The sequence below is a fragment of the Leptosomus discolor genome, chromosome 9, assembly GCF_034619465.1.
Source record: "Leptosomus discolor isolate bLepDis1 chromosome 9, bLepDis1.hap2, whole genome shotgun sequence".
Classification (NCBI taxonomy): Eukaryota; Metazoa; Chordata; class Aves; order Leptosomiformes; family Leptosomidae; genus Leptosomus; species Leptosomus discolor.
This window is the reverse complement of record NC_141399.1, coordinates 27,403,638-27,419,868: the sequence shown is the minus strand read 5'-3', so window position 1 is coordinate 27,419,868 and position 16,231 is coordinate 27,403,638. Positions and strand designations below refer to the sequence as shown.

The following is a 16,231-nucleotide window of genomic DNA, read 5'->3' as shown; positions in this document are numbered from 1 at the left end:
GGGTGACATTCAACCATTAGGAGACAAATTTAGTAGAAGCCACTTGGCTAGTTAATGCTAGAGGATCTGCCAATCGACCTGGCCCTGCCCAATCAAAACCCCTGCGCACTGTGGCAGGAGCTAAGGCCCCTGTTGTACATCTAAGGAACTGGCTGGGAAAAACCATGTGGGTTATTCTTTTCTCAGGAAAGGGCAAATCCCTTTGTTGGGCTTGTTTTTGCTCAAGGACCTGGGTGCACTTTGGGGAAGTCCCATGTGTACCTTCAAGCGATTTAACCCTGGGTGAAAATAACCTGTGGCTTTTTAATGTCTTTTTATGGCAGAAACCACCTGAACTAATGAATGGATGAACATCACAAGAAGCAGCATACATGCAGCAGTGACCTGACAGTTAGGGGGAGAAGGGAGGACTCTGAATAGGAGAAAAGGGGCACAGAGCAAGGCAGAGATGGAGAAAGAAAAAAAAGGGACAGTGATGGGTAGCAGGCCAGAGGGACAAGGAAGGACAGAGGGATGTAGAAAAGAGGTGACGGACAAGGAGCCAGAAAGTGGGGTACTGCAAAAGCGAGAGATTGACAAGCACAGGAACCGTGACAAGGGGGTGGAGGAAGAAAAAATAGTGATGGGCAGCAGGATAGAGGAAGAGAGAGAGAAAGAGCAAGAGGAAAATGACAGAAGGATGTAGAGAGAAAGACCAGAGCATGTAAAAGGGGGGGACTGGGACATAGACACACATTAGAAGGGTGTCCTGTCCCACCTGGTGGGTTTTGGGGTAGGTGAATCCTTTGTATCCTCCCTTTTAAGGGGGTCTTCCTCTGCACGACAGAGACCCTTTGCTCAGCGAAGGCAGGGAGTTAATAACCCTCTTTGGTCATGTCACACACTTTATTCGTAGTAACATTTCACAGACGGGATAAAGGTAATGTTTCACAGATGGGATCAAAGTATGGCTTTCCCTAATTCTGTCTAATGATATGGAGAGAGAGAGAGGCGTCACCACTCCGGGGGTCCAGCAATGTCTGGCGGCTCCGTTACCGGCCGGTGGGGCGTGGTGGTGCCCAGCTGCGGTACCGCTCCTTCGGCGCTTACGAGCTGCTCTGGCCATCCCGGTACACCGCCGAGGGCCAACGGTGCGAGCGACGCGAAGGACGCGACGCGTTCCCGTGACAACAGGGCCGAACAACGAGAGCTACGGCCTGTTGTGCTACCGGTCTGTAAGCACCGGGAGGGGCGGCGAGAGCGGCCGGTTACCTTACCCGGTACCGACACACCGCACGGCCCCGCTGTGATCCAGCCGCGCGGGGCGCTCCGTGCTGCGCATGCGTCACGCCGCTGGCTGCAGCGTACTCACTCGGGGGCAGCGGAGTTCGGAAGCCCACGCTGCGCGTGCGCGATCTCGGCACGTCGGTGGAAGCGGGAGGCGGCCGCCGCGCGCTCGGGGCTAGGTTGTGGTCAGCAGAGGGCAGTATTGCTCCCAGTAAGTCGCCATTGCGCATGCGTGCCCCGGCCGGCAGGCTGCGAGCACGGCGCTTCGAGCACGTGAGGGCAGCAGCGCCTCGGGCCGCCCGCCGGTGCGAGCGCACGCGCCAGCTCATTCGTGTGCTGAAGTCGTCGGTGCTCTGTTGACGTCATTGCCGGAAGCGCATTCCCGCGGTATCCGGTGTGCGGTTGTTCCCCTCCGGGCGTGCAGCCGCCCGCCGGTGTGTAAGTGGAAGGCTGCACCGGAAAGGCCTGGCGGGGGCCCCGGGGGCTTTCTCAGCGGTGGCGGGCCTGGGGCGGCTGCTCCGCCGCGGCCTTTTCTCCCGGGGCTGGCGAGCTACGAGCGCGGCCTGAGCCGGGCCGGCGCCGAGCGCAGCGCGTATGGGGCCGCCCCGCCGCTGTCCGGTTCAGGTGCGCACCGGCGTCGTTCTGCGGACCAGCGGTCTCGATGGCGCTTCGGTAACCCGGCGGGACCCGAGGTGGGGCCGGTGACTGCGTCTGTGCCGCGGTGGTGCGAGCACCCCTCGAGGGTGGTCGGTGGGGCGGGAGTGGGCTGCTCCGTACCGAGCTCGGCTTTCCCAGCGGCCGCTCCGGGCCTTGCGCCGGGGTGGGCCTGGGGAGCGCGGCGGGGTCTGACAGCTGGAGCGGGGGCTGCCGCGTCCGTGGAGGCCCTGCGCTGGGTGTGGAGGGCGTCCGTCGGAGCAGTGCTTTGTGACTGCTGTGCTCCTGTAACCCGGTGAGCTTTACTAGTGAGGTTCCAAACAAGGGCTTTTTTTCATACAGGGAAATTTTTCATACAGCCCCGGATTTATATTGTGTTGTGCTCCTCTCATGGTACCCTGGAGCACCATCTCTCCCTTATTGCCCAATACTTGGTAAACAGAGTTTCTCATAAACTCTGAATTCTGTGCTTTTTTTTTTTTCTAGGTATATGAATCTGCAGCTGACCCTGAAGTGAAGTTGTATGCTGGTTCCCGCCCCCTCTGATATTTGGAGTGGAGTAGTAGTAGAAGTACCTGAGAAGATAGATGATTTTTGGTCCACCAGAAAACTGTGCAAGTGGGAAAAGGTGAGTTTTCTTTAATTTGCACATAGTTCTCGATAGTTGGTTTTCTGTGTGCTTTGCAATGTTATCTGCTTGCTTTTGGAAACTTTTGCTGTTGTCTCTGGTGAGATTGGTGTCGTGATTCCCTTATAGGCAGGGATTCCCGTAAAGGCAGGGAATCTACAGCGAGTAGAAAGCAGAGAGCATGAAGCTCAGCAAAAACCTCAAAACTACCTATTTATGAAAATATTTTGAATTATCTCAGTAATGTATGAATGTCTTCTGTGAGAAAAGAAACTCTGGATGTTGACGTCTGGCATTTTGAGTTTTAACCATTCCACTCACTGCAGCATAGGTAGCTTTCCAGCTCGGTCTGTACAGCTTTCTCCTGACGCGCAATGCTGTCCTCAGTCTCGTTCTGCTGTGATTTGTAGTGAGACTGTAGCGTAGAACCTCATCAGCCTGTTTTGTCTTCCGAAGATTTCTTTATTACGACTGGAGTAAAGAAGCATATGTTTTGCTTGTTTGTTTCTGCAGCTTTGTCAGAATGGCGCAGCTGCATTGGTCAAGTTACTGGCATTGGGTACGACCTTTTTTGGCCCGTTTATCTGATGGAGCCATGAACAGGGAGACTGACAGCTGTGAGAAGAAAGAATTTTGGTTTATGCTGCAGTGCCCAAACTGAGACAGCAGATGTGAAATTCAGTGGAAGAAAGGGGTGCAGAGTTGCCTAGCTTTGCAGTAGAGAAGTGATGAGTTCATGCGTGCAAGTTGAGAGGGGAAGGAGAGGGAGCTGGTCAAAAACAGCGCTGTGAAATACTGAGAGTAGTGAAAGCGGAAAGGCAGAGTAGGAGCCTTTAGACGTATGGTGAGAGGTCGGGCCAGGAGTAGTGGTATTCCATGGTGTGTTTCTCAGGGAAGCAAAGGGGCCCCGAAGCAGAAAGCCAGGGCTGTTCAGGAGGGTTGCTGTAAGAAAGTCCCAGGCTTGTTCTGGTTTCTGTCCCTTGCCTAGAGAATTCCCAACAGAAAATAGTTCAGCCTGCAGAGATGGGGGTTGCAGGTGCACCAAAGGCAGCAGCGATGGAAATGGATCCCTCAGAAGTGAAGAGGGCTATGATACTAGTTGCTAAGAATAGATTTGGCTGAACAGAGAGAATGCAGAATTAACTTATGCTTAGAAACAAAGCAGTGTAAGGCATTGGTGTAGGGAATAGAATGGCTTTTATGAGGACCAAAAGGGTTTGCAAGTGTTTGGGAGATTTGTTCAAAGTTTGAAGATATGTAATGGCTTGAGGTTGTGCTTGAGAAATCAGGGTTGCAAGCAGCGTGTGAAGTTTGCGTGCATGTCTCGGGACAGTGAAAGCTGCCTGTCTTGGTTTGGAGTTTGGTAGAAGATAATGGGAAGGATTGCCACCATTACATGATGATTTGAGATCTGTCAGTTTTGTGCTAACGTGAGGAGTGAGGTTTTTGCAGGGACAAAGTGGATTCAAAGTCCATAAGGGTGGTGGTGAACCTGTAACTTGTGGGATTTTGGAGTTGGAGGGCAGGAAGGTGTGATGGTTTCCAGACTGATCATTGTTGGTGCTGTGAGGCACTGGACAAATAATGGAATAAAATGTTACCCTTAGGTGACGGAATAGAATGCTTTGCTTGCTTTGCACTTGAAATGTGGGTCTTTTCCATCAGAATTGTGAAGGTTAGTCTAGTCACACACCTTTTAATGGAGAAAAAAAATTCAGCTGTTCATTGGAGTGTTGTACTTACGCACCCTCCATCCAAACTCGAGTTTGGACTGCTTTGTTCTACTGTAGGCTGCAAGTTGGTGCTTCGTTTCTGAAGTACTGAAGATGCATCTGCTGCTGTGACCATAAGTCCATTCAAAAACTGATTATGATGAAAGTAGACCTTAGCATGCAGCCAGTTAGGTCTCTATTGTGCAAAGCCTGAGTGAGATGTTTTGTGTTGTTTGGGGTTTTTTAAACAATTATGTATCAGTCTATAGGTCCATTAACACTAAAGCTATGCATGCCAAGCCTCCAGTGGCCATTTCTGTTGATTGAAAGTGCAGGTTGGAAACATGTCTGCCAAGTGAAAAGGAAATGTCAAAAACTACTTTAACCTTGATCTTGAAGAGCCAGGTGGGTGACAGTGAATTCTAAAATTCCTTTCAGTGTTACAAGAATTCTCCTGTTTCTCCTTGCAAACTGCCAGGAAGTTTACGAAGGAAGGAATTAAGATTTTAGAAGGGGAATGTGTCATACACTGACCTGACTTTGGGTCCTCAATTCAAACTCCAAATAGTGTTTCTTTTGTCAGGCTGCCTGCCTCTCAGTGATACTGTATTAGCAGGTATGCTGAGGCTTTGAGGAATTAAAAATCCAAAGTTAGTGAAGAAAGTAAGTGCTTTACATACACTTCCACAATAAGATATTTCTAGGGTAACATAGATTCTCTAATAGAGGGGAAAGGTCTGTTACAGTCTTCTGGCTTTACAGATGATTTGGTATGTGGTCTGTCTTGTACCATAAGGTATTGACCAGGCTCTGCTTAAAATATCTTCTTTTGTGTTTTTCTTTGAGGTTGCTGTTTTATTAGGTATGTTTTACTTGCATCATCTTTCTGGTGTGGGAAACTTACTGTCCAAATTTTGGTCCTCGGGTAACACGATTATTTCCTCTTTTTTCCTTCTTGTAACTCTAAGGAATAATGAGCACAAGTTGACCCATCGTCAGCAAACAGGCCTGAAGTAAGCTTGCTTGGGTGCCAGTGCTTAGCTGTTCTAATGAGTCCTGTAGACAGCAGGATGTTGTTTGAGGTTGCAGAGGCCAAATAGGGTCTCGGTTTTGTGTGCTCTATGCTTTTTGTGTCTTTTGATTCAGAATTGAGTAAGCTTAATCCCCACCTGAAGGGGTTTCTGAATGACTCCTCACTTGGCTCACGGAGAATTGCTTTAACAGGATCGCATTGTGTTCCTTGATCCATTTCTGAAATGGCCTGCACTCCGACCAAAATGCTACAGAGGTGCCCCAAAGGTGCCCCAAGGTGTTTTTCTCATGTGCTGCAGGCAAGATAAGGCCTTTGCAAAACTAAAGAATGTTATTGAGTGTGTGTGTGTGCCTTTTGCCGAGTGCTTAGTATGCCCGTGGGTCTGGTCCTGGCATTGTGTTCAGATCTTGGTTCCCAGTTACCAGAAAGTGCTGAAGTGTAAGAATGGTTTTCTTTTTGTTCCCAGTTCCACTACATTCACATGAAAAAAAGTGATTTCTCGTGTCATATCCAGAGCCCTGGTATACAAGGCTTAGACTGGCAGGGTCGGGCTGTCAGTGCATGTGCAGTGCTTCCAGGCCACTGTTCTGTTGCCAGTGTTTCCTGTTAATGGTTCTGGGGCGAGAGACAGGACAAATGTGCCGGCTGTTTGGGCAGGCAGCGCACCATGATTTCATCTGATGTCTTTCCCTCAGCAGTTGAGCAGAGCCCTGGCAGTCTGTGTCTTCTACAGCTGTGTAGATGTTTCAGAAGCTGGTTTGACTGGCTTGTGAGCTTCCCTTTGGCTGTTGGCTCTGGAGGTCACCTGTGGCCCTGGGTGATGGACCTTTTTCTGCCGATTGGTCGTGGGTTGAGTTTTGTCAAATACCTTATGCATTTCTGAAGGACCGTGTAAATATAAATCAGTTTGCTATATGGTAATATTACTCTCAGTTCGTAGCAGCTTTTTAGATAAAGGGAAAAGAATATGCAATAAAGCCATTGTCAAAGACCTGCCAAACTTGCAACTGAGAGTTTTTGCCATTGCTTTGCGGTTGTGTAATGTTGTTGTCTAAGCTGTTTGTGAGAAAGGGGAGCTTTATTTGTGTCCTAACAGTAATATAAATTGTATTGTTATTTCTGTTATGCATTTAGTTGACTGCAGCTTTAAGATGCAGCCCTTACAACAGTTTCGGCTGGTATTTCATACTGATATTTTGAAGATTTTGGAGAAAAGAATCCTGAGGGAGGAAATGCTGAAAGTGTACATTAGAAAGTTTTCCTTGAGGACATGAGGCGATGAGGGCAAATAAATGGCTGACATACTGAATGGCTCATCTTCCCTTTTTCTATAGGAAGTTGTAGGGCTAGAGTTAGAGAAACTGGACCCAAACTGTATTGCTATAGTTTGTGGCAGTTACAGAGGAGGTTGATGTTCTGTGGCACTTTCACGTTTATTTCGGGCTAATAAGATGTAGAATTTACTGGTATGCATATTACTTGGAAATCACTGTTAATGACTTTTTTAACGTGTTGTTCTTCTGGAGAGATAGTTTATGTCCAATCCCTGCTGTCTTAGAATTAACTGGCCTGGTTGATTTGGTGACAAAGCTCCCACAAACTTAATTGCTTCCTCCTCTCCTTCCCACACTCCCACCCCTACCCCAAATAGTATATTGCAAAGTATAAGTTGTCTTCTTTGTTTCCCTTTGCAGCATTCGTTGCTACAGACTACAGCAGGAAGCTCTCGGGTACTTTCTGAGGTGGAGAGTGATGCCAAGTCATCTGTGATGGAAGAGCAGTGTTCTCTTAAAGATCAGCTTTTCCACAGGCGTCTTGGATAGTCACTGAGTGGTTTCTACTAGAAAAACATGTCTATAAAACAGGTTAGGTGAATGTCTGTTGGTGTTAGTATAGTTTCTGTTAGTGACAAGTACTAGATTTTAGAGAGAAGCCTTAGCTTTAACTGGTCTTGTTGAAGCAGATAGCAGGGTTTGCCCTGAGCTATTTTATTTGCATCTTAATTTCCTAGGCACATAGTCAAGCCAGGGGGTAAGGATTATCTCCGAACAGGTCCAAATTTCACATCGGAATTGTCCAAACAGGTATGTGTCTTTGCGTTACTGTGAAGTACTACTATGCCTTACTACCAGAACAGTGCATATTTTGAAATTCAGCAGAAGATGGGCAATCTCAGACATGTATTGCAGGTTCTTGCATTTCGCTTTTATTAGTGACCTGTTCTCTTTGATCAATGTGTTTTGTTTAAGGAGTTACTACCCCTTCTCATGTCTATGTATTTTATGTTATGAAGTCCTTGCAGAAATACTTAGTTGCTTACTTTTATCCTTCCCTCCCTTTATTTTTCTCCTCAACCCCCTCCAATAATTTCTTTTACTTGAACAAGCTGTAGTTGTAAGAACTAGCTGAAAAAAGCAGTGATTAAAGATAAACCCTTTGGAGGAGGAACAAATATCCTACTGTGGTTTGTAACATTTTTGGGATAACTCTGGGAAAATATTCACAACGTTTTGCGTATTTTGTGATTTTATTTTTTTCTATAGAGTCATGATTTTGAAAGCTCAGCACTCAAACTAAGAAACAAGTTTTGTCATTTCTGATGATACAGATATTGGTGGAATATCTTACTACATTTTCACAGTTAAAATTTTGTTAGCTTTTCTCAGTATTCTCCTATTTCTGTGTTCAGATTTCATGTAGAAACGGTAATGTACAGTGCTCATGCAAGTCATTCCTGAACAAGTAAGATACTCATGATTTTTAAATTACTTTGTGGTTTTTATTGTAGTATCACCATTCCTAGCCAAACCTATTGTATCAAGTTGTAGAACAACTAGGAAAGAATCTACAGATATGCTATCTAAAGGTTAAAACAAATTCATGGTAAGGGTTTTTTTTGAGGTGAGGGATATGGGTGAGGTTGTATCTCATGACAGAAGTTTGGATGTGTTTACAAAATACGCTGATTAGATTTTTGGCAGTTGCTGCCTAGTGAATCTCTTTTAAGGATTTCAGTATTAGAAAATAAACAGACACAGATTTTGTAGTTGATCCTGTATGTTTTGTAGTTGAAACCCACTGAAATCATGTTGAGCATGTCTCTGTCTTGCCAAATGTTTCCCCAGGAGCTTGGTACTACCTCATCATTTCTTAAGCCACATCACTGACCTCTTATTCTGTGTCTTAACCATCTTGAACTTGATTACTGATTTCAGTTGCATCTTTACTGTGTTTTGGCTAACACACAGTTTACTTTTGTCTCCTTTTCTGTAGTTGTTGCAGAGCAGAGTTAAAGGATATGCTGGTGGACTGGGGATAAAATACGGAACGTGCGAGAGTAGTGGATTATAGGTGGTGATGGCATTACATTTTGTTAGATCCTTTACTTGCAGCACAACTTCTGTTTCTTTTCTTAAATGTGGACTGTGCATTGTCTTGGGTTGGTTCTGGTTGTGACTTTTAACAGATCTGGACAAGGGGAGTGCACGAGGTGGCTGCTTGGGAGTTTTGGACTGCAATTTCATTTCTGTTACGGAGCTCAAAGGTAGCAGTTGGAGAAGAACTCAAGTGGTCTTGGTGAGACTATGAGCACCATGTTCAAAACTGCCTTGAATGTGTCTAACTTAAGGGACTGTGGCTATCCTGGTAAAAATCATTTGGCAGAAAAGCCAGTGTGTAATGCAGCCAGATCTAAAAACATGGCTTAGCTGGGCAAACTGAAAAGTAATGCCTTAGGCTGCGATTTATTTGTCTAGTGTGTGTGTGTCTTAGCTTGCATTCACAGTTCTGTAAGCTCATTATAATTTGACCATTTTCTCTGTGTAAGCCTGTCTGCTTCAAGAAATTCTCCTGGAACAGTCCTTGTATTCAAAGTAGAAGGTAAGAAAGGAACGTTGCAAGAAATGGAAACGTGATTGCAGCTGAGAACCTGAGAAGAGCATGTCTCAGTATGGAGACAGACCACGTAACTTTCAAAGGATAGGCAATGTTGAGCTTTCAAAATAAAGCTGAGGATAGAAGGAGAAATTTGAAGCTGGAGCATTTATGAGACTGTGTGCTGTCTAAATATGCCTAATCGTTATAGTTCATTTTCCTCCATTTGCTGCATTAAGTCTAGTCTGTCATCACCTAAAATGTTAAACAACAAAGCTGAAAAGTGGATTGTGTAGAGATTACAGAACAGTTTGATAGGAAAGGTGGCAGAAGAGATCTGCAGAAAGAGGTTTGCCACCTTCTATCTAACAGCACAAACTTTATCTGTATTTTTAGGCTGCTGTGATTTGCTTACAGGATTGCATAGTGAGCAGCCTGATAACAATTAGGGCTGAGGAACGGAAAGTAGAAAGTTCCGTGGTCCTATCTGCTCTCATGTCACTTCAGGCGTGCACTAAGGTGAACAACACTACTCATAGTAGTATAAAACAGTGTTTCACAGTACTGTCATCTGGATGTTCTAATGGAGTATGTAACTAATAAGTTCAGCAGGGATTTCACTTTGATCTCCAGGATGACTAGCAATCAGCTCTGTGTCCAGATGTACATTGCCATTAATGAACGTGGATTTCGGTAATTTGCTCAATGCTGACCTCCACTCAAAGTCCAAATTAAGGTAGAGATAAACTGTGCTAACATACTGTTGTTGAAAACATTAAAGCTTTCTTCAAAGTGTTTTGATTTTCCTTTGTGGTCTGTTATACTGTGTATGTGTCATAAATCCCTGTGTTACAACTTCATTTCTGTTTGACAAGTATTCTCTGTTAGTTTCTCAAGAATGCACATCCTGGCAGAACTGTCTGTATTCAGAGATGCATCTTTCTAAAGGTGGTTTTGATGCGATGGGGCATCAGTCAAACTGTATGAAACTACTTCAAATCTGTTTGATTTAATTTTGAAGTTCTTGCTTTCTCTGCTTCCTTGCAGAGTGTCTGTCAGCTACCAAATAAAGACAGTGCATCCACTGAGGAGAAGTGATATCTGGTAAACCTAAAAAAAATCAGTTGATCTCTGGTACACCACAGGCATTTGTTTAGGGTTATGTGTTCAAATCTACTTCCACGCCCAGAGCATGGCACTTACTAGGCATTTAACTCCTTTGTGTGGTATTGCACTGGTTTTGGATAGGATGGAGTCAATTTTCTTCATACACCTTGTATGGATCTGTGACCAAACCAGTGTTTTCTCTATTGCTGAACAGTGCTCGCACAGTGGCAAGGCTGCCTCTGTTTCTCACCAGCAGATAGACTGGGGGTTGCATAAGAAGCCGGGAGGAGACCCAAACTGGCCAAAGTCTGTACCATATGGTATTGTGTGCAGCAATGAGGAGGTGGGGTGAGTGAGGGTGACTCAGCACTGGAATGGGTTGCCTGGGGACCTTGTGGTGTCTCCATCCTAGTGAGATGCACAAAACTGGCTGGATGTGACCCTCGGCAACTGACTGTAGGCCCTTGAGCAGGGTGGCGGAAACGGGTGACTTCCGGTGATCCCTTCTGAACTCAGCTGTTCTGTGGGGTTATGGTATTTGTCTTCCCAAATAACTGTTAAGTGTGACAAAGCCCTCTGTCCTGGAAATGGCTAAACATCATCCTCCCTGCTGATGGGAGGTAGTGAATTAATTCCTTATTTTGCTTTACTTGGACACACTGCTTTCCTTTGCTTACTAAGCTGCCTTTATCTCAACCCACAAGTTTTTTCACTTTTACCCTTCTGATTCTTTTTCCCCATCCTGTTAGGGTGAGGGGTGAGCAACTGGCTGTGTGGAGCGTAACTGCCCACTGGTGTTAACCCACAAGTGTGGAAGCCACTGTATAGCTGCTGATCTCTGCAGTGGGTTATTGGCAAGAATGCTGCATTTCGACTCTTGACTGCAAACCAGGATGTCTTATACCCAGTTTCGGAATTATAATCTACTTTATAATGCTGCTTTGACATGAATTCTAAGGAAGAATGTACCACCGTAACTATGCAGTGTTGAATGCTAATCATTTATAGACCAGAGCAGTTGTGCTGCATCTTTCTGATAAGCATTTCCTTACATCGGCAGTTTTGGAAAAATAAACAGGAGAATTCTAGAATTTGTATACTTAAATAGGCTGTAAATCAAAATGTGGCTGAATTCTGTATGGCTTGTAACTTCTCCTTTGTCTTCAATGCATGCTTTTCTTTTGCTCGTACTCTAGGCTCGCACCAAAGCCCAATGTTTCTGTGCTGTATGTACGTGTTCCACAAGCAGTGATTATGTTCAGTCAGCCCATGAGGACTTAACCCTCTGAGAACAGGCTCACAGTCAGTGTGTGATGCGCACCGAGAGTCTCTGGTCAGCTCAAGCCTTTGTGCAGAGTATTCATCACACTCCGTGATCCTCACCCTGAATGGTTTTCTTAGTGTGTTGGAAATGTTTCTGGTAAACGCTGTAGTTTCCTAAATTTTTCACCGTTCCCCGCCGGTATTGGATGCCGTTATAGCAGAGAGAGGCAGCTACTTGTGGACAGGCGGCGCTGTGGGACAAAGGCGGCACACCTTCGGGGAGGCCGTCTGCTTGCGTTAGAGGTCGGCTGCTCCAAGGGGCGTGCACGGCATGCGGTTGTTTTACCGTTCTCTTACCAAGCTTATCTATGTCCTTCAGTTATTGTCTTTTGGAGGGGGTGGGCAGGTGGCACTGTCTATTTCTTTTTGTTTTAAAATCACAGAATGAATGAGGCCTGGGGAGGCCCGGCCCGCCCCGCCGAGGGAGGGGGGCGCCCGGGGCCGCCCGGCGCGGGCCGAGGGCGTTCGTGCTGGTGGGGGCGGCCTGGCCGGGCCGGGCCGTGGCGGCGCTGGGGAGGGGGAGGTCGGGCTGTAGCGGGGAACTCGGCCCTCCGCCGCAAAAGCGCTGAGCCCCCCGCCTGGCCCAACGAGCCCGCCGGCCCTGCCTCCGCGGCTAACCTCAAAACCCCCCAGCGGCCCCAAAGCTGCTGTTAATCATAACAGCCTGGTTTTATTAATAACTACATAGTTTCTGAAAGACTTTCTAAAGGATAGTACATGTGATCTGTGTTCTGCTCCTGCAAGAATTCTTTTTTTTTTTCCTATTGGAGGAAAAGGAATTTTCAGCATTTTTTGGTGAACAAGATGATGGGTGGATGCATAGATAACTATTACTTGTTTGTTTGGTGGGTTTTTCTCTCTCCTTTTCTTCCAAGCCATCTTTCAGAACACTCAGTCTGTATAACTCTATAAATGTGCCCTGTCTGATGTAGTATCACATTGCAAAATTCCCGAGGGGAACATGAAGATACAATTTCAAGCTAAGGAATAGCTTAAGAAAATAAAAGTGTCAGGAAAAGCCAAAGAGAACGCTGAAGGACTATGGGAAGACTCAGCAATGCTGCAGGACAGAGTGTGGGTTTTAGGCACATCCTCAGGGGAGGAAAAATGTGTTACTCCAGCAGCTGAGATAATGGGCACTATTAATTACCAACTTTAAATACCAGAAGTGTCATAAATGTATGGCGCTCTGTCCCAGCAGATCATGGAACACATGTAAAGCTTTAAAAACAAACAAAAACCTGCACAAAACCAGTAACAACAGAACATGCCAAGCAGTTAACCTAGAGCAAACTATTTAGGCTTCAGTAACAGAATTGTGTAGCTTTGTGTAGTGAGAGGTTATTCCATCAATCACAGGTAAAGCTTTGGAAAAGTGCTCTGAAAGTATGATAGCCTGTAATTGGTCTCAATGTTCTTTTTGCTTTGTTTTGCAGGATAATCCTCCAAAGGAGGACGCTTGAAGAGAAGCAGCTGGATATATAGTAATACTGTAGTTCATTTCGGTCATTTTCTTTGAGGCAAGCATCCAAGTATAGAAGACGTATCAAAAAGGTAACAGGTTTAAAACAGCAGGAAATTAGTTAAGTGCTATCCCTCTTCTAGGCAGTTAAGCATTGAAATGTGGGTTAAGTGTTTCTATATGAAAGTTTGAGAGGGAGTACTGAGGAAGACCACCAGAAACTGCTGGGAGCTGTGGCAAAACCAAGTTTGCTCACTGATTAAAACTTTTTTGATTTTATTCTCTTAAAATATGAATGAAAACAAACCAAAGAATGATGACATTTGTCTGAAAAACAGGCTATTGGGGGATCTCTTTACATAGATGAGGGGGAAAAAAAGATGGAAATAAGGATGCAGAGGATGGTAGTTTTCTCGGAAAATGGCTAGAGAAATGTGCAGTTTTCGTCCATTATTCAGAGCTGCAACACAGATGACTGTATTTTTGTTTGGTTGAATTAAATGAGGTTTATATCACTAATGAGACTATGTATTTAGTGTGTTTTTGTTAAGTGGAATTAATTTTAAAGCTTTAACAATTGGAAATGCAACTGCAGTCTGTTTGCTTGATCAGAATAGCAAATTAACAGAACTGAGATGCTGCAGACCTCTTAGAGAAAACCTATGTAAGAAATCATCTCTTCTAACTACATGCATGTAATGTCTGTATTCTGATAGAAGTTTATGTGCATCGGCAATAGAAGAAAAGCCCTTTGAAAGCTCTGTTTCTGTTCAGAAAATGAGTCTTTAAAATAGCTGTCTGTACAATTTACCATTTTGACTGTAGCTAAAAAAGGCTGTATTTCCAGTAATCTCCTTCCCTCCTCATCGTGAGAGCTACTGTAGTCTACTGGATTCAGTTATTGTTACACACTCAGGACAGTTTTTCTCGGTGACAAACATATAAAACAGTATCGATTAAAGGAGGGAAAGAATTGGGGAGTGGGATGGAATAAGTAGAAAAACTCAAGTACTGCAAGACACTGAAGATCTTTATTGGGTCACAAATAAGTAGATATCACTGATCTTTTGGGGTTTTTTACTGGTTTCTGGGAAGAGAGGAGTAAGGTTAGTGAGAGTAAAGGCTGAAGAGCACAATAGTAGAATTTAAGGATGGCACAATGTATTTCCTTGAAATATATTAGGTGACTTTTAATGCTACACTCTAATATTAAACTTAGAAAGATCAGGGATTTGGGAGCTTGTTTTAGTGCAGGATCTTGCTAAGCTCAGGAAAAGATGATGGAAGTTAATGTCAGTTACAGGGAGTATTTTGGGGTTAGTTCTTAGGAAGGTATGAGTCAGTGCATGATCTTTGTGACTGATGGAAGTAATTAACAGCTGGCGTTAGGATTAAGGAACTGCAAAGTGCAGCTGGATGAACAGATTAGTGCAGGATGTTTCAAAGTTTGAATAATTCAGCAGTAAACAAAATGAACAGAAATCAAAATAATTTCTCTTGGAATGGCTGTTGTGGAACAAAGGCAGATTAGGGCAGTCATTAGGTTTTGTGGTTGATGTGTGTTTGAAGACCATACCTATGGGGAAAAAAAAAAATCATGCTTCTTGTATTTAACCAAGCTCAGGTTCTGAGCTCTGTGACTTCTGGGACAGACATTCTTCTCTGAATCCAGGTATGCCAACGGGGTAGGTTTTTTCTCAGAACTGTTTTTGTTACCATGCAGTAGGTAACCTCTGTTGCTGGCAGCATACGTCATATGTAGGCTTTCCTGACAGACCTGGGTTAGGGAGTGCTCCCATAAGCTCCTCAGTCACCAGTTTGTTGAGAGAAGTAACTTCCAGCAAGCACCAGCAGAAGGTATAATCTCCTGATGGCAAAGCAGGACTCTGCAAGACAGCTATCCCCTACCTTAAATCAGAGAGGGAATCATGTCTCTGCTTTCAGTTTAACTTTAGAAATCAAAACAAAACAGGAGGTTCCTCAGTAGCAAAGAACTGTGAAGAATACATCTGTACTTTGGCCTCTTGGCAACCTAGCACCTGACAGAAGGTGTTGGATATGACTCTCTTTAAACTGAAACCTGTGTGAGCAAGCCTTGTTCCCACCTAAGAGTGTTTGTTTTGAATTAGTTTAAATTGACTGGGAACTAGTTCCAGCTGGAGCTCTGTGAATCAGTTACAAACTGAAATAAACCCCCAAGTCAGAGCTTTCAGCAGAGGGACACGATTTCCTTGTTATTTTTCTGGGTCTGAGTTTCATAACTGGACACCTGACAGTGCAAATTACGCATTTTTATGCGTGCAAACTATCCAGTTCCAGTGTTAGTAGCCAGTGGTAGCAGATAGTAGGTTTGTTTCAGAAGTACCTGGTTTGGGGAATTAGACACTGTTTCTGTGACTCTTATGCAGATGCAGAAATCTTGGAGCTTAAGCACAACAGTGGTTTGTGTTCCAGAAATGTGACTGAGAAGTTTATCTAGATTAAAACACATCTTGCTATCACCTTTCTGTTTTCTAAAGCTCATTAGAATGGATGTCTCTTTCTCCATATTCATCTCCATAAAGTTTCTATAAAGGTGTAAAAATTGTGGCTAATTGCGTCCTGTAAAATTAAGAGATATGTCTGCTTCTCAGTAGCATAAGCAAATAACAGATGTGAAAATACTCTGCAGGAAGAAAGCATGACATGAAACAAACATTTATTAAAAAGGACTGTACAAACAAATTAAACAGGTAGCACATTGTTACTCCTACTGGGCACAGGAGTAAAATATTTAAAACACACAGAAGCCAGTGAAAATGCCAGATATTGCTAAAATACTGAAATGCTAAAATGAAAATGTCAGAGGAATTAGAAAACTGCAAAATGAGGGAAAGCACTTTAAATAAAAGTGCCAGTAAAGTCTTCATTTCTTGAATAGTCTGCTTTTTAGAGTAATACATCCATGGCTATTCTTTCAAAATTAGATTCTGTAACTTGAAGCCACTGCCAGGTTCAGTCAGTGTCCTGTTCAGAAAGCTAAAGTTGAATTCAGAAAGTGCAAGTATTAAAATTTGGCTTACATTTTCTCTATAGTTAATGGGGTCCTTGGCACTAAAGTTTGAACAACTGATGTACTCCAGCTTATGTAGGACAATTTCTATAGCAAAGCCTTTAGATACAGTAGAGTGTTT

The 16,231-nt window shown here is 44.4% G+C and overlaps 1 long non-coding RNA gene across 1 annotated transcript; it reads left to right on the top strand.

The window, feature by feature from the left end:
• The first annotated feature begins 1,878 nt into the window (after positions 1-1,878).
• On the top strand, positions 1,879-13,640 carry LOC147414901 (uncharacterized). The gene is made up of 3 exons (XR_015183783.1): positions 1,879-1,958; positions 2,407-2,548; positions 13,033-13,640. It is a non-coding gene; the product is annotated as an uncharacterized LOC147414901 (long non-coding RNA).
• The last annotated feature ends 2,591 nt before the right edge of the window (positions 13,641-16,231 follow it).